Raw genomic sequence first — 20,716 nt, forward strand, 5'->3', positions numbered from 1 at the left:
GAACCGCTACACTGCATGCAGCCTTTTTTTTTTTTTTATTCTCCCGGCACCGCCCTCCTCTTCTCATCTCCCTTCTTATCCCACTAAGAACCCAGTGGCAACCGCAGGGCCTCCCGGGACGCTACCAGCTGTCAACGCCCTGCACAGATTTTACTGCCAGGTCCGTTATGCCCGCACTGAACGGTGTAAAATTCGGGCACACACACACTGTCTAGGTCAGTGTTTACATACCAACGAGGCAGACGAGGACTCCACAGCCAATGGGCACATCGAAGTTCTACGAAGCTTATTAGGATTATAGGAAGTAACGGCAATGCTCCAATCCCCATTCTACTTACACATTACCAGTTCCTCCAGATACAGGACGACCCTCGGAATATGCGCAGCCATGGGATTGGCTTCCATGCGACCCGGAAGTACTGAATTTGCTGAGAAATATCGCTCTGCTTTAAAAAGATTAATAACAGAGTCTGTATAAATTGTTGGAATGTGGTCACTTTGAGGAAGAAGGACACGCTCACTGGAAGAGGAGGCACTGAAAGGAAAAGAGAAAAAAACAGTTATGTAAGAGAGGAGCAAAGCAGTAAGGGTACAAGAGTCCTTGATTTCTATAAGAGAAAGGGACGGAACCTCGCCATGTAAGTGATGTTTTTCTTTACATGTTTTAGCTTTGTGATGCCATGATGGGGCGGGATTGGTGTAGAGTACACACGGAAGTGCAGGTTGAGGTGTATGATACGGGAGGGGCGGAGTTTACCAGTGATTGTTGTTCCTGCAGGATAGGCTCAGAACTCCAGTATCGGCTAACTGATTATTCCGGTGCACAGCACTGACTAGTGTTGTAGGCTTTTCTATGTAGTGTTCCGTAGTGACAGTGCGCAGTTTGGCTGGCGGGCGGGCGGGCGTGCGTGCGTGGGCGTGCGTGGGCGCCCCCAATGGACCAGTATGCTAAATTTTCATTTGCTTATGTTTGTCGTTCTTTTGTTTGGAGTTTATAATGAGTGCTATCCTCGGTATAATATGTGTGATAATTCAAGTAACACTTAATCGAGAGAGAGATGATTGATTCACTTAGGTCTCTTTTGTGAGTAATAGAAATGATCCTTTTTCACACCGTTCTACTCTCTTACTATTACTATTTAAAGTTACGTTATCTCTCTTAAGAATTTCATGTTTTTGCTTTTAGATTCCTTTCTATTTACTTTTTTTTTACATCCCCATATATGTTTTCTCTTTACTCCCAGTATACTATTTTCCAGCCCTATTAAGGAACTTTCTTTTTTCTCCCGTTCTCTTTTCGTCCATTAACCCCGCACTTTTCCCCAGATCTCCAGCTGACGGTCTCGGGGTTGGGCAGGGGTGTGCTCCACAGTATCTTTTAAGAAGCAGTTGCAATGCAATAGGTCTCGCAATTGCGTAATTTTGAACTGCAAAGTGCAATAATAAAGTACAACACAGGTCAAAGTTTCTAAAATGCAAGACTTATTGGATTGCAAATGCTTGTTGTTTACAAGTGCCCCATTCTGCGCTTTTACGTTGATAGAGGCCACGCCCCTTTCTTTAGACGAGCCTGTCTAAAGAAAGGTCCACGGCTGCTATTAAAGTGAAAACGCGGCATTGGCTGTTTTTACCAAAAAAAGCATTTATTTGTGAACATGACAAATGCTTTTTTTAAATGTAAGCGCCTGGTAAAAGGGCTCATGGCACGCTGAATGTTGCAGAACGCATTTAGTGCCTGCATTAAGAGAAACCACGAAAGAAAATAGTGCTTACAGAATAAATAAGACTACTGTGTAACAACCCAAGTAAAAGGGCCAGGTTACAAATGAAGACAAGACAGTACTAAGGAGGGACTAAAGCCTATTAACAAATTAGAAGCCGGCATTTATGAAGGACAATGACACAAGCCAATGACAAATATTGGCAGAGAGTTTCAAGTTCATACTCCGATACAGCATGGCTCGCAGAGCAGCGCATGTGCTGCCCAGACTCGACCTAATAATGGTACAAAATAGTGAGATTTTAAAGAGCAAGCTATATGTGCAGGAATTTTGATTCCTATTAATATTATCTTACCTTTAAAACTGTTTTTGAAAATTGCTATGAAACTGTGTTTTTTTAAGCACATTAAGAAATTAATATTGAGAATGTCAAAGAAATGTGTCCAGTGATGTTTTGAAAGCGCCTGTAAAAATTGTTGAAAACTGAAGAGCGCACACATACAGCTGTACAAAGTCTTGTGTGTTATCCGTCAAGACACCTTTCGGAAAAATTGTGGCAAATACTGCATCTTCTGGCCACTTCTTACTGGGAACCATTGATACTTGAATGGGTTTTAAAGGTAGCTCTGTATACATTGACACTTAGTTATGAGTACAGAGCCGTTGGCCCACTTCCACTGAGCACTGCAGTGGATATACCAGGGTGCTGCAGTTGAGACCCCAATGGAACGTTCGGCAGGACATGTAGACATGGCAGGTATAAGATGTTGGGAGAGAAGTCCCATTTCAGCAACTGACAGTTTTGATGAGCGCACTTCTTCTAATCACCGAAGAATCGACTAGCCAGGCATCCACTGAGCCATTGTTCTGGAACCTTGCAGTGCCTAATTTATGTGTGTGGTTGGAGGGGTTATGCAGCGCCACCCATTTTTAGAGACCCAGACTTATTTTTAATCATCAGGGTTTGACCCAGAGCAAAAGGGTGTGAAAGACTGAGAGAATTATAGGAAGAAAGTGGAGGTGAATAAATTACCTGCAAGAGTAAGAGAGATACCAAGTTCAGGGTGGTGGAAAGTAAGGCATGATATTGAAATCAAAACCAGGCATATTCAGCAACCCCAACATATGGGTTGTCCTGCTGGTAAGCTCCTAAGAAAATCTTTGGGCAACTCCACTTCATTTTTTTTCCAACTGAAGCAGCACTTGGACCTCATGCCTTAGTACTGAGCAGCAGTGATACATTTTGAGTCGAGACACTCTTTCAATGCTGGTCTTTTCCACTGCCTGTGGCTTCTTTCATAGTGTTTCGAAATTGAGTGGAGAAGTGGCAGACAGTGCAATTTCAATGATAAATAAGATTTAACTAATGAAGGAAAGAGACCCTCTTCTCCTCAAAATACCAGTCCTGTTCTTATTGTAGCTCCCCTTATTGGCACTGTGATAGCAGAAACCATGTGCCCTTCGCCCAGTGCTGTAAGCCAAAAAGGAGTAGTCTGTTAACGCAGCTAACGGAGGCATATGGGTTATGGTTAATTTGGATAGGGCTGAGAACCCATTGTGTGGGAAGCTGACAGGCTGCGTTATCACAGTTATAAAAGCTGCACTTTTAGCTGAGTAGCAGCATTTGCTAGTGTTATGACTTCTTGGTGGTGAGGGCTGTTAAAGAATATTACTTTTTAGTTTGGACTATAGACTTCATTGTTTTTATGTCCATATTCTGAGTGTTCATGGTCTCCCAGGCTGTCTTTCTGGACCAGTCTTTGTTTCCATGCACTGAGTATCCCTTTGTCTTCTTGTCCCAGTATCATTGCCCATGTCAGTGGCCCTCTGTCTATTTCCCTATGTGTCAGTCTCATAATCTCAAAGTGAGACACAATGCCTGTCTCTCTGTCCTCATCAGTGTCCAAATGCTAATGTCCCCATATTGGTGTAACCATGTCTACAAGCATCCCCTTGCCAGTTCACTGTCCTCGTTTAGGTGTCCCCAAGTCAACAGCCCCATCTCAATTTATTTGTCATTCTTCCAGTTTTCACCATTGTGTCGGTGTCTCATAGTATCTGTGGGTGTGTCCCAATGACAGAGATGGACTTTCAAATGTCCTTGTTAGTATCAGTGTCACTGTGTATGTGTCAATATATCTGTGTCAGTAGTTTTGTCATTGCCCCCCTATTGGTATTCATGTACAAGTATTGATGCCCCCTACTGGAAAATTCCATGTGTCAGAGTTGGTGATATAGTGCAGGCGACCCAGTATCCGTGCCTCCATGCTCGTTCGTGCCCTAGTATTGTATCCCTACTTCGTGTTAGTATATGTGTGTCTTTGGAAATTTGTTACATTGAGTCATACAGCATTCTCATGATCAACTGAACCATGCAATTCTTTTGTACATGACCATGAGGGAGCTGTTTCACTAATCAATCGAATTTAAAGTAATGGCTTTAAGTTTTAAGTTTCGCAGTGCAAGGCAAGTGTTCAAAATTTGCGTACATGGGGGGGTCTAACTGGGGCAGTGGAGTGGATGTGCGCCTCCAGACCTTCGCTGTCCCCCTGATATTGTCAGCATCCAATGAACGCCTATGACCGTCTGGAGCCCTCAAAGTGTGGGCAAGGTCTGTGGTGGCCAGTGGCGAGCCATCCAGATTGCTGTTGAGGGATTGCAGGCAGATGATATATGGCAGCAAGTTGCAGAGCCCTAAAATTAGGTTACCTAGTGGCCCTCTAGGTGGAGGCCCAGGGTGGCGCTGGATACCAGGCAGTGCGACTGACTGGGGCCGGACCCAAACTATGCTTCTTCTGCTGCTGAACTCAGGGTCCTGGACAACAGGCGAGACGTTGGGCCTTGAGACCTCATGGGAGTGCTCAACGCATAAAGGGCCCAAAAAGAGAAGATCCCGGCAAATGCACCCTGCAGAGCCCAAGATGCTGAGGGAGGCCTAAAGCGAGATGTGATGTGATAGCAGGAGGAGGATAGGTTTGCTATCTGGTGAACAGCAATGAAGGTCACTGTGGGCTGGATATATCGGCCTTCGATTATGACATGACACCTGAGAGAACAGTGAGTTGCAGAGGGTATAGAGGTGCTGTGACCCTGCAGGAACACTACGATGGTCCACCTCTGACTGCTCTGAACAAGAAGTTCTCCCTTGGAGGTTGTGTGGGAAGGCCCTCACAGTTGCTGGCGCACAAAACCTGTGAGCTTCCAGCAACCTAGAAACCAGACCCAAAAAGAAGGGGCAATCAGCCTGCCATGAACACATAGCAATTGGAAAAAGAAACTCTGAAGGTGGCAGAAGACAGAGCCACTGCCACCTTCAGAGTTGCTGTTTCCAAACAGCATCTCTAAAGGTTGCAGCAGCCCTATCTTTGTCAAAAGAGTTCCAGTGCTGTTGCGCGTTTTTAGCCAGCAAGTTCCCCTGGGGCGACTTGCCCGAATTCAGTCTTACCTGCACCGGCAGACTCGGAGGGTCTGGAGTTCCTGAGCATGCCCTCTCTGTGGACATTTGAATAGCAGCGGCTGGTCTGGATGTGCTCACTGCACACGGCTCAGGTGGGCTGCCCTCACTAATCTCAATCTCCTTCCCACGGTGTTGCGCTTCTGCGGCTACCAGAGGTTCATCGCGGCTCTTCATTGCAGGTGAGCCTTTTTGGTATCTCCAAAGATGAGGGGGAAGTTAACAAGAAGTTCCTGATGATGATTCCTTGTCGGGAGGTAGATAAGTGAGGTGTTCCCACAGTGGCTTCGCTCCTCTGACAAATGATTTGAGACAGTACATACTTCTGGCTAGGTCCGGTGAGCCCCCTCTGACATACGGGATCACTGTGTCTCTACTGTACATGGGCACCGAATCGCTCAGCACAACAGGTGTCCTCACAGCATCCCCTCCTGGCATACAGGGTTGCCAATCCTTAGCTGCACATGGACTCTGGCCTATTCGGCCCAGGGTTCACAACGGCTTACTTCACCGCAGCCCTCTCTTGGCATAAGGGGGTCACCGATTTTGTCCTGCACACCGGCAACAACCACAGCTGGTGCAGCAGCTGTTACCTCACACCTCGCAATGGGAATCCACTCAACAGGATTCCCCAATGGACTTCGCTCCTCCAACGTTCTCCTCTTCCTCTCAGGGCACACTGGTCTTGGCAAGCAGGCAGTCAGTGGAGCTCCAGGCTCCAGGGCAGGTGGTCTTGGATTCCCTTGGTGATGTCCCCTAACTCAGCAGGGAGACTAGTAGGCTTTTGCCCCCAGTTCTGGCCACAGGCAGAAGTCTTGCAGAGCTTCCCCTCCTCAGTAACCCTGTCTGGCTGCTTTGCATATGACTGCTTTTTCAGGTCTCAACCTTCCTTACATATAGTCCATTTCCAGACACCAAATGTGATATAGAGACTTGGTCTTTGACGTTCATATTGGGGGTTTGCTTCTTTTGAAGTGCCTACTCGTCTGTCCTCTTGAAAGCGGTTGGTCACAGCAGGAGTGAATCCACAGCAGGTAGCTCCACAACACTGTTCATTAAAGTGACCAGAGTTCACACCTGGATGTTAGCCACAGTGATGGCTAGTGAAGGTAAGACCAGTGCCCCAGTCCTTCTCTTTATGGTTCTCTTATGAGCCCTGCCTAGGTCCCTTCTTTGTGACCTCTCACTGATTCAAAAAGCACCCTGTGAAGTGTGCAGAGGAAGACCTTCTCTCCCCTCTCCAGTGTGTGTGTGCCCCGCCCAGCTTACAGGAATGCATAAATGCACAAAGCAGTTGTTCTACCTCCTCATGGTTCACCATGCAGGCCTTGGTCTCCCAAAATAGAACCCAGGGCCCTCCCTCTATGTTCTGCACCCCTCAGAAGTACACATAACCCAGCGCATGCATTTAACATGCACAGACTGCACCCTTCATGTATTATATCACTCGCAGGTTCACAATTGCCTTGCACACACAATTAATCTGCACGCACTACATCACCTATATACTGCAGTACACATAGGTATATATACCCCCAGCACATGCATTCAACATGCACACACTGCACAGTACTGCAGTATCCCTGTATTGTCCCCTTCACTGGACACACATGAACACAGTGCTATCACGTTGGAAGAGTCTTGACTCACCGGTCCGCCGGGTACAGCAGGAACGATGCGTTGCTAATAGACCCTCTCCCCACAGGGGTGACACCCCTGCGTGCTCATGAAACACCACATGTATGTCACACCTCTAGGGGGAAGGGAAAAAGGGGATAAAAGAACCAAAACGAAAATAATCTACTGCTGGCAGGCTCTGGCACGGGAGGTCCTTGCTAGATACACAATCTCTGGTAAGGTCCACCCCAAAGGCCCTGCAAGTGGGACAGAAGCACATAACACATCAGACGCGCGCTCTGCACCTACCTCCCCTTCTCTGAGCTCCCCCCCCCGCTTGTACACTTACACTGACCAGTCTTTGCTTTCCTCATAGGTCGGCAGGTTGGTAAACACACTTAATAGTTCAGTACTGTTCTGTAGAATTGTTAATAGTACTTATCTGCGGGGGTTGCTGATGCCGTGAGAGAAGACGGAATCCTTCCTTGGTTACTTCACCAGGAAGTCTGGATAGCGTGTCTCGGCAAGCGCGACTACCGGCTTATCCCGGGTGTCCTTGGGGAGTCGGCTCGGTAGGTAGGTTGCGCCCAAGAGAAAGGTCTGGGAGGAAGGGAACAGAGAGCAGCACGCTCTCTGTCTGTTGGGGGCTTGCGGTCGTCACCGCGATGCAAGGGGGGGTAGTCGTTGGTAGTCCGGGAGAGAAGCGCGAGAAAACTCGCAATGCGCAGCGCACGTCTCCACCGGATAGGCGAGTGCGTACCACGCACTAGCCTCTCACACAGGGACTGGGGGCTGCGCTCACAACGGAATGTCTCGGGGGTTATCCGCTCCTTGCAGCGCGCGTGGAGAGCGGCAGCTGTGAACACGGGCCTGACGCCCGCGGAGTCTCCTGGAAGTGGAGAGGTTCGTCTCGGGGCTGAACGTCCCGCTTCGGTAGTGGTAGGCAAGTCCAAGGGATCTCCGTCTGAGACCCGGAAGTACACAGAGTGACAAGCCCCGTGTTTCAGGTAGGCAGAGCTTATGTAGGCCACGCGCGGCTTGCACGATGCTGGAATCCATCTAAATAAGCATCTTGTTGATTTTCTGGAAGCCCATGATAAGCTGGACCACTCGCAGCACGGCTTCAGGAGAGAACACAGTACCGAGTCTGCCCTTACTATCGTGCTCGACACCATTCGCACTAGGGTTGATAAGGGACTGACTACTCTCCTCATCCTCTTGGATCTCTCGGCTGCTTTTGATACCCTGTCTCCCTCAGTATTAACATCAAGGCTGAGGGAGATCGGGGTCAAGGGCACAGCACTTAGTTTGCTGACATCTTTTCTTAATCAGAGGGAACAGAGGGTAAAGCTGGGGGATTTTCTGTCTCCATCCCTTCCTGTGCTTTGTGGGGTCCCTCAGGGGTCGGCTTTAAGTCCGACCCTCTTTAACATCTATGTTACCCCACTGGCCAGGCTTATTAGATCTTTTGGGATGGAGGTTATCTCCTATGCTGACGACACACAGATTCTGCTGTCCTTTACCCAACCCACTATCCAGGCTGCCTCCAATTTTAAAAACTGTTTGAAGGCAGTCGCTCAATGGATGGTGGGTAATTCATTGAAATTCAATGGGGATAAGACAGAGTTTCTGGTGTTCGGGGGAAAGGAGGATTTCTGGTCAGCTGATTGGTGGCCGCCCTCTATGGGGGTGTGCCCTACACCGTCGACCCTGGCCAAAAATCTGGGCGTTTTGATCGATCCCCTTTTGAGGATGGATCAACAGGTAAGCAGGACCATCTCCACCTGCTGGGGACTGATAAACATCTTACGGAGGATCAGGCACTATCTGTCTTTCCAGGCCAGGAAACAAATTGTCCTGGCATTGATTGGGTCCAGACTTGATTATTGCAATGCTCTTTATTTGGGCATCAATAAGGGCTTGGTGACCCGTCTACAGATGGTGCAGAACGCTGCCGCTAGACTGGTCCTGGACCTGCCTAAACGGGCCAAGACTCATCAGGCAAGAAGGACCTTGCATTGGCTCCCTATTGAGTCCAGGATATCCTTTAAGTCCCTGACTTTGATTTATAGAGCCTTGGCAACCAATCGGTCTGGGGGTATGAAGGATTTGCTGGTCCCCTACATTCCCCCCAGAACTCTCCGGTCGTCAAATAAACTTCTGCTTTCAGTGCCCAGGATACGTAAGGCTAGGTGGGGAGGTAGAGCTTTTTCAACTCTTGCTCCCAGGCAGTGGAATTCCCTGCCTTTGGAGATAAGATCTCTTCCATCGGCTCTGGCTTTTAGGAAGGCCCTTAAGACCTGGCTTTTTGCCAAGGCCTACGCTTAGATACGATCTGCCTCTTTTTCGAACTGTTTTGTTTAGGCGCCTTGATGCCTTCGGGCTAAGTAGCGCGATTACAAGTTTCCATTCATTCATTCATTCATTCACGAGGAGTCTGGGAAATGTAGTTCTTGCCTCCGTGACCTGGGAGGTGTAGTTCTCAGTCTTCTTGTCGGTCCTATGCCTACGCTGCGCCTCTACTAGCTCCTCCGTCCCCGAGCCCTGACAAGTGCAGATACACCACTCCTGTGCTGCCCAGCACTTCAGACCAAGCCGGTGTAAGTCATTGGCGAGTTAAGCACACAGCAGTGGAACTTTTAAAATGAGTGAGCCTGTAGGCCTTGCTCTATTGACTGGTTAAAAAGGACCTGTTCACCCCTACTGATCGCTACAAAGTATACTGCCACCAGTCCATGCATGGTGCTTAACTCCTTGTTAAGGCAGGAGCCTTCCACCACTTTAAGGGTAGCACTTTGGGTGCCTATCCCTTCCAACAAGCCCTTGAGCAGGCCTGTGTCATGGCACACACACATGATCCATGTTTGCCTATAACAACCAAAATCTGCATTAGGGATCCAGACATCAGTAGTAGTTAGGGCACTCGGGTATGTCCATTACCATGCAAAGGAACATTCTTTTTGTTTTTGTTTCAAGTTCGGGTTTCAGGGTTGAGAGAGTGAGTAGGGCTCGGAGGGCTACGGTTTGCAGGATGTATCCTTGACACTAGGGTCATTACACAGCAGGGAGCAAGGGAATATTAGGTTACACATGCACAGTGCACATAGCAAAGGCTCCCCGCCATTAAGCAACATGCTAAAAGGAAGTCTTAATGTTGAGAGAATCCATGAATAGGCAAGCAATTAGAGGTACTTGACCTGTTGTGTGAGAGAGGTTGGAATATCTGCCCCCTACAAGAGGCTATCTGCTCAAAAGTGGTTATGCTCTGCTGAATTTTCTGAGATTCCCAAAGCAACGTTTCTCATTGAAGGGGGGGTGTGCTATCCTGTGCAGCTAGAACCTTCAGGGGCCATAACTGGGGTGGGGCAAAACAAGACAGGCAGGTCTCTTGGCATAGTGGTATGAATGGGCACTACCCCCTTCATTATCCTCTGAGAACAGAAATTTATGGGTTAGAGGAAAAATGTAGCGACACCGTGCTACAGGTTCAGGTAAATGACCCAAGGCGCCTCACAACCCGTTTATCGGAGGAAAGTATTGAAAAATTACTAGCGGTCCAGCAGATGCTCCCGGTGGAGAACATCCCGCCAATATATGGCATCACCTGGTTTGAAAATTCTATTAGCAAATAAGTACAATGTCTAAGAGTAAATATTAAAGATTGCAAACCAGGGTGTGGGAAGAAAGGCTGTCCACAAAGAAATGAGAAGAACTGGTTTGACGAAGAATGTCGTAGAGCTAAAGTGAGCATTAGACAATGGGAAAGAAGACTCCGAGTTAAGTATAATGTTGAACTGTCCCTTAAACTTCAAAAGCAAACGAGAATTTACAAAACGTTAGTAAGGAACAAAAAAAGATCTTATAAAGAGAGCTGCTGGGTTAAACTGTTAACTGTGATAGAATCCATAGATATCAAATGCTTCTGGAAATTGGTTCAAGAAAGCTCAGGTAAATCTTTGGGCTCTTTGTCCTGTGTGGTACCAAAAGCAGATTGGATATCATACCTGGGTGAAATGTATGGAAACTGGAAAGATATAGAGAGTTTAAACTCAAAACTGTGGCCAGGAGTGGGAGAAGAGATTAAGGTACACTTTTTCGCTAGCAATGTGAAAAAAATAATATTGAACTTCACTCTGACATGAGCTGCGGGCCCAGATAATCTCCCTGCAGTGATTATAAAATTTTGACACACACCAACTGCAACTCACCCAACTGTGTCTACATAATGAGTTGCCCATGTGGACTCCTATATATAGGAATGACCACAAGGCAGATAAAAACACACATGTTGGAGCACAAGAGCAACTTCAGATGCAATAAAACAAAAACCAAGATGACAGCACACTACCACCACGAACAACATGCCCCTGATTCATTTCAATGGGGCATTCTGGAATAACACCCAGGCATGTCAAAGTAATCGCTATTCCACCTTGAACAATGTTGGTACTGCGATTAGCCACTGACAAGAATGGGCCAAATGAAGCTATACCTTGGAGTCTCCTCACATGATTTCTATATCCATGATATAACATCCACATTCGCATACCATGGCAACAAACGGGCTGTTAACCTACACCACCTTTTTACACTACAACCTAGTAAGGAACACCCCACTGTCACTCTATTGTACACCAATCTATATTTTGGGGGTCGTCAAGAAAACATACAGAGTTGCCAGTTAAGTAGGATAATAACACCCCTCTGTTAGTCTATTGTACACCATTATATTTTAGGGGTCTTCAGGATGCATACAGAGTTGCCATCACATTAGGACAATACCACACTACAAGATACAATACATGATAAATTATCGGTACGTAGGAACTTAAGTAGATGATGTTACCCGGTTCCCCGAGTTGTGCATATCATTGTTTGTGTCTAATTTCCACTCGGGGCCAGCCCAACATGGCGCTCATGCAGCGGAGTTAGCGGTACAGCCCCTTCTTGCATTACTTTCCAGAAGTCCCACCTCCCGCACTCGTCCGGCCGGGTATAACCACACAGACTCCAGTGCATCCAGAGCAGCCCGGTCCGGTAGAGTAAATGGGTAGGAATACGGGAGGTTCCACACATCGTAACTGTAAGTATTTGACGACGCATACTGCCCTGCAAACGGCAGTCCATACATGGGATGTGCAAAAGCGCTCATGACAGACTCTCATGATAGTCACTCACCGCGGCTCTTTGCTACTGGGTCCGTGGTGATTTCCACATGGCGAGACCCTGAACTAAGGCATCGGTCACCATAATCGTTGTTCTGTGGCTCAGGCATCTACCTTTGGTATTCATTCATGGGTTTTGGAGCACTGCTCCACGTGATGGCAATGTGTTTTGACTCTGTGTAGGATGGATTGTGTGGATGTGGGACTGCCTTACTGGTTGCCTGCCTGCAGCATTACAGATACTGACTTCGGTTAGTGTTGCGTTTGTATCCGGTAGGCACGAGTGGTGGCTGCTTCTCGCAATCACCACTTCCGCTCTCTAAGTATATTGTTTGGGGATCCTTTTTTTTTTTGATAAACAAGTTTTTATTGTTTTGAGTGATACAACATAAAAACTTTGAGCCTTTCGAACCACCATCATACAATAACATAGCATGAGAACACACCACATTCCCGCCCCCCCCCGAAACCCTCCCCCCGTCCCCTCCCCCCGAACAGCACGCTTATGGTATGTTAGAAGGCGACCTCAGAGGAGCCCGGAGGAGGCCCTGACTATCCTGAGACTAACCCTCGAGGTATCGTAGCCGGGCACTGGCGGGAGACTCCTCAGGGGAGGAATCTCGTATCTAGGATCGTACACTCGGCACCACACGACAAAGAGACGCCACACCGTGAGTTCTTAAGAACAAATCTTTATCAAATCGGAGTCGTAGGATCTTTATGATCAGCAAGGCAAATATATACAAGTAGAGCCCGGGCTCACAGAGTCTCGGAGGGGGGTAGGAGGTAGCGGGACAGTCTTTGGGGATATGGATCAAAGGCAGGGGCGTACCTGGCGCACAGCTCACAATCCTCGAGCTGGGGGATACGCTTGTCGTCGTCGGGGTCCGGCAGGACCAGGAGAGTCTGTGGGAGCCGCGAGTCACTCAGCAGGGCTTAAGCACAAGTTCGGAGGTCTTACGATCTTTCGGGGAGCCGCGAGTCACTCAGCAGGGCTCAAGCACAAGTTCGGAGGGCTTACGATCTTCAGGGAGCCGCGAGTCACTCAGCAGGGCTCAAGCACAAGTTCGGAGGTCTTACGATCTTTCGGGGAGCCGCGAGTCACTCAGCAGGGCTCAAGCACAAGTTCGGAGGTCTTACGATCTTCAGGGAGCCGCGAGTCACTCAGCAGGGCTCAGGTGTTTCCAAAGGCGAATCTGCCGGATAGTCCCAGAGCACCCCTTGTTATAGGTCGACTCCTCTTTGATGTCCGGAGTCTGTGCAGGCAGGGGTCTTGTCACCTGGGGGTCGCTTGTCGGGGTTTCCTGCCATTGTCTTTTGATCCTTTCAGGGCCGGGTCGGGAGGAGTCCTAGACACCCAGCAGGCGTGGAGCCAGCCCTCGGGGAGGCCGGAGGGCCGATCGAAACCCACCTTCCCAGGGGAGCTCAGAGGTGCGATGGAAACTGCTCCTCCCTCTCTCATCCCAATGGGAGTGCGATGTCCTCCAGCCGGAGTGGCGCCTCTAGGCCAGGGTCGCGCTGGGGCCGGGCGGCCATTATGGTGCATGAAGTGGGCACGCGGGCCCGGTGTGGCCGAAAGGAGGAAGGCCACGGATGGGGAAGTCCGGGTCGGGTGTGTGTGTGTTCTGGTGGGAAGGATCGGCTAGGCCGTGTGCTCGGGGGCTGCATGAGGTGCATGGGTCAGGATATGTGGTGCGGGGACAGGGATGGCCATGCCACGAGGCCGGGTCTAACACGCGTCCCCCCCCCAGCTGAAAGCCGGAGAGAACTACCCATCTTCTTGGGGGTTCTCTTCGCTGAGGCGGAAGAACCGGGAGAGGCCATCGGCGTTGGCGTGGTCAGTACCAGGGCGATGTTCCACGGTGAAATCCATCCCCTGGAGGGAGATTGACCACCGCAGTAGTTTGGGGTTTTCTCCTCGCATCTGCATGAGCCATCGCAAGGGGCGATGGTCGGTTTGGACTTTGAAATGGGTGCCGAACAGATAGGGGCGTAACTTCTTGAGGGCCCAGACTACGGCGAACGCCTCGCGCTCGATGGTGCTCCATCTCTGTTCTCTGGGCAACAGCCTTCGGCTGAGGAAGGCTACGGGCTGGTCTAGGCTTTGGTCATTCACCTGGGACAGGACGGCCCCAATGCCATGCTCGGAGGCCGCTTTCAGGGCATCGAACGCCTCTTGGCAGGCAGAGGTCCACTGCACTTTCTTGGGTTGTTTCTTGGACGTGAGTTCCGTAAGGGGACCGACCAGGCTGCCGTACCCCCGGATGAATCTCCGGTAGTAGCCCGTGAGGCCCAGAAAGTCTCAGACCTCCGTTTGGGTAGTGGGTGGTTCCCAGGCTAGGATGGCGTCGATCTTGGGCTGTAGAGGGGCGACCTGGCCGCTTCCGACCTGGTGCCCCAGGTAGACTACCGAACCTTGCCCAATCTGGCACTTGCTGGCTTTCACGGTGAGGCCTGCTTGGCGCAGGGCGGTTAGCAGCCTCCGGAGGTGCTGGAGGTGCTCACTCCATTCGGAACTGAAAACCCCGATATCGTCTAGATAGGCAGCGCTGAACTTTTCCAGCCCGGCCAGGACTCTATTTACCAGTCGCTGGAAGGTGGCCAGGGCATTTTTCATCCCGAAGGGCATCACGCGAAAGCGATAGTGCCCATCCGGGGTGGAGAAGGCGGACCGCTCCTTGGCTCCTTCTGTGAGCGCAATTTGCCAATAGCTGCAGGTGAGATCGAACGTGCTGAGGAACCGAGCAGCCCCTAGTCGGTCAATGAGCTCGTTGGCTCGGGGAATGGGGTGGGCATCGGCTCGGGTGACTTCATTGAGTCCCCGGTAGTCCACGCAGAAGCGGAGTTCTGGGGCGACACCGGGGGCAGCTGCTTTCGGGACCAGGACCACGGGGGCTGGCCCAGGGACTGTCTGAGGGTTCGATCACTCCCAAGGTCAACATCTTCGAGACCTCGGCTTGAATGCAGGACCGGACCCGATCAGGGACTCGGTAGGCTCGGTGTTTCACCGGTGGGCTGTCTCCGGTGTCCACGTCATGGACACACCAGTCGGTGACTTGGGGGACCAGAGAGAATAGGTCAGAAAACTGCCCTAGGAGCTGGCGGCAATCCTCACGTTGCTGGGAAGTGAGGGAGGGGGAGAGGTTCACTCCCTCTACGGAGCCATCCTTCTGTTTGGTACACAGGAGATCAGGGAGGGGATCCGACTCCTCTTCGGCCCCGTCATCGGTGGCCAGCAGGAGGCTCAGTTCTGTCCGCACAAAGTGAGGCTTGAGTTGGTTCACTTGAAGGACCCGGAGGGGTCCCGTGGTGACTGGACGTCCATCAAGTACGTGACCTGGCTCTTCCGCTCAATCACTTTGAAGGGCCCGGTCCATTTATCCTGGAGGGCGCAAGGTTTCACGGGTGCCATGACCCATACCTGCTGGCCCGGCTGGAACTCGACCAGAGTGGTGTTCTGGTCGTACCAGCGCTTCATCTCTTCCTGGCTCGCCTCCAGGTTGGCCTCGGATAGCTCTCGGAACTTCCTAGTCTGGTTCCGGAGGGTCAGGACGTATCGGAACACATCTCGTGGGGTGTTTCGGGGCGCCGCCTCCCACCCTTCCTTGACCAGGCTGAGGGGCCCCTGGACGGGGTGCCCATAGAGTAATTCAAACGGGCTGAACCCCAAGGATTTCTGGGGGACTTCCCGGTAGGCGAACAGGAGGCAGGGGAGCAGGACGTCCCACTTACGCCGGAGGGGCTCTTCCAGGCCCGCGATCATCCCCTTCAGAGTCCGGTTAAACCGCTATACCAGGCCATTTCCTTGGGGGTGGTACGGGGTGGTGAACTTATAGGACACTCCACATTGTTGCCACAGGGACGTCATGTATTTGGAGATGGAGATGAAGTTCGTACCGCGATCGCTCACGACCTCGCGGGGAAAACCCATACGGGAAAAGATTCCCATCAACGCCCGGCCCACCACGGGGGCTGTGACGGTGCGCAGGGGTATGGCCTCAGGGTATCGGGTGGCATGATCCACCAGGACGAGGATAAAGCGGTGACCTTGGGAGGTTGGGGGGTCCAGGGGCCCCACGATGTCGATCCCGACCCGTTCAAAAGGGGTACTGACGACAGGGAAGGGTTGGAGGGGAGCCTTGCGCTTTCCTCCGCTCTTCCCACTAGCCTGGCACGTGGGACAGGACTTGCAGTGGGCTTCTACATCCGCTTTCATTCTGGGCCAGTAGAAGTGAGTCACGAGGCGACTAGGTTTTGTCCTGGCCCAAGTGGCCTGCGAGGGGGACGTCGTGGGCCAAGCCCAGGAGGAGGTCTCGGAAGCGTAGGGGTACCACCAGCACCCGGGCGGATCCTAGATCCACCGACTTCTGCTCGCTGTACAAAAGGTCATTTTCCCAATACACCCGGTGCGTTCCAGTTTGGTCGCCCGCGGCCTGGGCCTCTGCTTGTTGCCGGGGCCCGACCAGGGAAGGACAGGTAGCTTGCTCCCGGCAGAACTCCTCTCGGGAGGGGCCCCCCTCGTGGCGCCACTGGGCCAACTCGGGCAGATCGCCTAACTCGGTGACCTGTGCGGAGTCGGAAGGTGGGGGTTCGTCGCTGGCGACCGGCCCTCCTTGTGGGGGGATGTGGGGACCCTCGGCGGGGACCATCCTGTCTTCTGTGGTCGGGGCGTCTTCGACTTCCCCAAGGGGGGTCAGTCGGGCTGCCATAGATCGGGTGGTGGCGCACACCCACTCAGGGAGACCCATCATCCCTAGGTGGGTCTTGCGCTCGACTTGTTTCCAGGGGGAACTTTCCAGGTCGTTCCCCAGGAGACAGTTGACTGGCTGGGAGGTTCTCACTGCGACTTTCAGTTTACCGAGCACCCCTCCCCATTCAAAAGGCACCAGGGCTACCTTACACAGGCTTTCCGTATTGTCAGCGGAAATTACCGGGCAAAAGACGTTGGGGAGGACCTGGTCTTCGTTGACTAAATGACTGAGGACACCGGTGATGCTGGCCCTGGTGTCACGAAGGGCCTCTACTTGGTGGCCATTGATCGTTACGAGCTGCCCATATTTCTTCGTGTTGGAGGGCAGGAGACTTCCAGGGACCATTTCCCTATCTCCTAATGATACTAGGGCCATGGCGGCGGGTTCCCACTCTACGGTCTCCTCAACCTCCTCCCCCAGTGCAACGTTGGCTATCTGTCTAGCGGGGGGTGCTGTCGGGGTGATGTGTGGGGCCATGGGGCATTCAGGGTCGTTGGCGTAATGCCCGGGCTTCTGACAACGGAAACAAGTGATGGTCACCCGGTGCCCCCGTCTCACGGGTGGGCCGGATACAGCTGGTGGGGTTGCCGGGAAAGGCGGAGGTTGGGTTTTCGGGGGACTGGACTGGGACTCTCTCTGCCCTCCCTGGTTTCCCCCCCCCTTTCTGGCGGGGTGGTCCCTGACTGGCTCGGGGGTACTCTCCTACGGGGCCCCGGGAGACCCGGGTGTTGGTCCAGCGATCCGCCTCGACAGCCAGCTTTCTCGGATCCGTGAGCTTGCTGTCGAGCAGATGCTGGCGTAGTTCCACAAAGCAGTTCGCAGCCAGGTGTTCCCACAACATGAGGTCGGTTAGTTCTTCTAGGGTGGTTACCTTGCTGCCCTTGATCCACCCATCGAATGCCCGGCTGAAGAAGTTTACATACTCCACCCAGGTGGTGCCCGGGATCTTCCTGCAGTCCCGGAACCGCTGGCGGTACATCTCTGGGGTGAGGCCGTACCTTGTGAGGAGGGCCTCTTTCATGTGGTTGTAGGAGGTCTGCATGGAGGTTGGTAGGTCGAGCAGGGTGTCTCTCCCTTCGCTCAGGAATCGTCCCCACAACCCGGCCCCCCAATCCTTCTGTGGGACCCGATGGGAGGTCATGGCGACCTCGTATGCCCTGAACCACTGTTGGATGTCATCGTTTTTGTAATATTCTTTGACCACATCCTTGGGAATGTGGACCTTCTGCTCCGCCGGGGAGGCCGCCTCTCGGTTTCCCGGGGGCCGCGCTTCGCTTTTTGCTTTTAGCTCGATTTCCTTCAAGCTGCGTTCGTGCTCCAGTTGAAGTCTCCTTCCTTCGTGTTCCCGTTGGAGTTTCTTCTCTTCTAGTTCTCCTTGTACTCGCATCTGTTCCACTGCTAGCTTTTTCTCGGCTAATTTCAACTCGCCCTCGATTTTAAGTTTGGCCAGTTCGAGTTCGTGATGGCGACTTCTCTCTCTGTCTGCGAGTTCCTCCGGGGATAGGCCCCCGTCTGGTACGAAGCTTCGCACCTGGTTGCTGCTGCATTCTCCTTGGGAGTGTCCAGCTTCGTTGTGGAGTTCCACCGCTCCTTCTGGGCGGGGGGCTCCAGAATCCACCCAAGCTTTCAGTGCCTTCTACATATCTTCTTTGGTGTTGAGACCAGTGGTAGCGATTTTTAGTTCTTTGCAGAATTGCTTCAGTTCTCTGTGCGTGTATTCTTCCAGTTGTTCCGCCTGGAACACGGTACTGGTGTCGTTTTCTGTGAGACTCATGGCGTTTCCCTCTGCCATCTTTGTCGGTAGTGCGTCAGCCGTTCACGGTACGATCTCTAGATTATGGGCCCGAATCCCGTCGCTTGCCACCAATGTTAGAAGGCGACCTCAGAGGAGCCCGGAGGGGGCCCTGACTATCCTGAGACCAACCCTCGAGGTACACCGCCACACCGTGAGTTCTTAAGAACAAATCTTTATCAAATCGGAGTCGTAGGATCTTTATGATCAGCAAGGCAAATATATACAAGTAGAGCCCGGGCTCACAGAGTCTCGGAGGGGGGTAGGAGGTAGCGGGACAGTCTTTGGGGATATGGATCAAAGGCAGGGGCGTACCCGGCGCACAGCTCACAATCCTCGAGCTGGGGGATATGCTTGTCGTCGTCGGGGTCCGGCGGGACCAGGAGAGTCTGTGGGAGCCGCGAGTCACTCAGCAGGGCTTAAGCACAAGTTCGGAGGTCTTACGATCTTTCGGGGAGCCGCGAGTCACTCAGCAGGGCTCAAGCACAAGTTCGGAGGGCTTACGATCTTCAGGGAGCCGCGAGTCACTCAGCAGGGCTCAAGCACAAGTTCGGAGGTCTTACGATCTTTCGGGGAGCCGCGAGTCACTCAGCAGGGCTTAAGCACAAGTTCAGAGGTCTTACGATCTTCAGGGAGCCGCGAGTCACTCAGCAGGGCTCAAGCACAAGTTCGGAGGCCGAAAGGAGGAAGGCCACGGACGGGGAAGTCCGGGTCGGGTGTGTGTGTGTGTTCTGGTGGGAAGGATCGGCTAGGCCGTGTGCTCGGGGGCTGCATGAGGTGCATGGGTCAGGATATGTGGTGCGGGGACAGGGATGGCCATGCCACGAGGCCGGGTCTAACATGTTACATTGCCCAACCATTTCCCCCAGACCCTTCGGTATTTCTTGGGGCAGCCCCTTGCCTGGTAGAGAGTCCGTTCCTGTGTCGCACACCAGTCCACTCTGGTGCTCAATTTGGCCAAGCTAGGCGGTTGCGGTTGCTTCTATGCCGCTGCAATGTCACGTTTCGCTACCATTAACGCTGTCGTAAGGAATAACTTCTCCGGGCGTGTGCCATCCAGGCCCTCAGTGACGCCCAGTAGGGTGTGTCTAGGGTCATGTGGCACCTCCCACCCCAAGACCTCCGTGAGTTCGGTTTCTATGCCCCTCCAGTACCCCCCCGGTTCCGGACAAGACCACACCATGTGGATGAAGTCGGCCGGCTCAAAGCCACAACGGGGGCAAGCTGCGTCAGCGGAGAGGCCCGCACGGTGCAGTCGAGCCGGTGTGAGGTAGGCATTGTGGAGGTAGTAAATTTGAATAAGCCTCAGTTTGGCGGAGGCCGTCACCAGCCTGGGGGCCATAAGGGCATCCCGCCAGTCGGCCCCGTCCAGGGGACCCACCCATCCCTCCCATCGTTCCTTTAGGCCTTCCCGGGACATGGGGGTATTGTTGATAAGAGAACGGTGGATCCTGGAAATACCCCCCCTCCCCAGGTTGCCCAGCATGACCTGATCTCCGGGGGGCTGTGATCTGGCAGCCTAATGTCCAGTGGGATGTAAGTGCGTATGGCGTGGCGCAGTTGGAGGTATTTATAAAATTGGGATGAGTGGAGGGAGAAGCGCGCTTGCAATTCTGGGTATGAGCACATACGTCCCCTCCGCCAGACATCTCCCAGCTGGGAAATGCCGAGTAGATCCCATGATCTAAAACCCTCTAGCTCTGCAACTTCCCGCAACCATGTCCCGTGCCATAGGGGGGGTGGCGCGAGTCAGCTTCCCGGTCCACCGGCTGTGGCGAAGCGCCGCTCGCCAAGCCAGGAAGATCGCTTTGGTGATGTCTGGGCAGGAGGCGGGGACGGGGGCGCCGTACAGGCGGTCCAGAATACGTGAGAAACCCAGGTCCTCTAATTCCACTCTGTAGGCCGGGTCGGACCATCCCCCCCCAAACCAATCATGGACAACCAGGAGGCGGGTGGCCAGGTAGTAGAGGTAGAGATTGGTCATGCCCAGACCCCCATCAAAGGTGGGCAGGCGGCATACCGACAGGGCCAACTGTGGTCTCCCACCACCCCAAAGGAATCTTGTCGCCATCCCGTCCAGCTCGCGAAACCAAGACCTTGGAAAGGACAGGGGAGTGTTTTGCAGCACATATAGGAACCGGGGGAGAATCATCATTTTGTATAGGGCCACCCTCCCCAGCGGATTGAGCGGGAGCGATTGCCATCTCGCCAGATCT

General features: G+C 52.3%; 1 protein-coding gene across 2 annotated transcripts in view; it reads left to right on the forward strand.

Moving 5' to 3' along the window:
• The first annotated feature begins 336 nt into the window (after window positions 1–336).
• RIPOR1 (RHO family interacting cell polarization regulator 1) overlaps window positions 337–20,716 on the forward strand; it is a 1,579,345-nt gene continuing 1,558,965 nt past the window's right edge. For both annotated transcript variants that reach the window (XM_085639402.1, XM_085639400.1), the window contains exon 1: window positions 337–638. The gene's annotated coding sequence lies outside the window, so the exon portion shown is untranslated. The remainder of the gene's footprint in view (window positions 639–20,716) is intronic.

Source organism: Triturus cristatus, chromosome 12 (assembly GCF_964204655.1).
Source record: "Triturus cristatus chromosome 12, aTriCri1.1, whole genome shotgun sequence".
In the NCBI taxonomy this organism is placed as follows: Eukaryota; Metazoa; Chordata; class Amphibia; order Caudata; family Salamandridae; genus Triturus; species Triturus cristatus.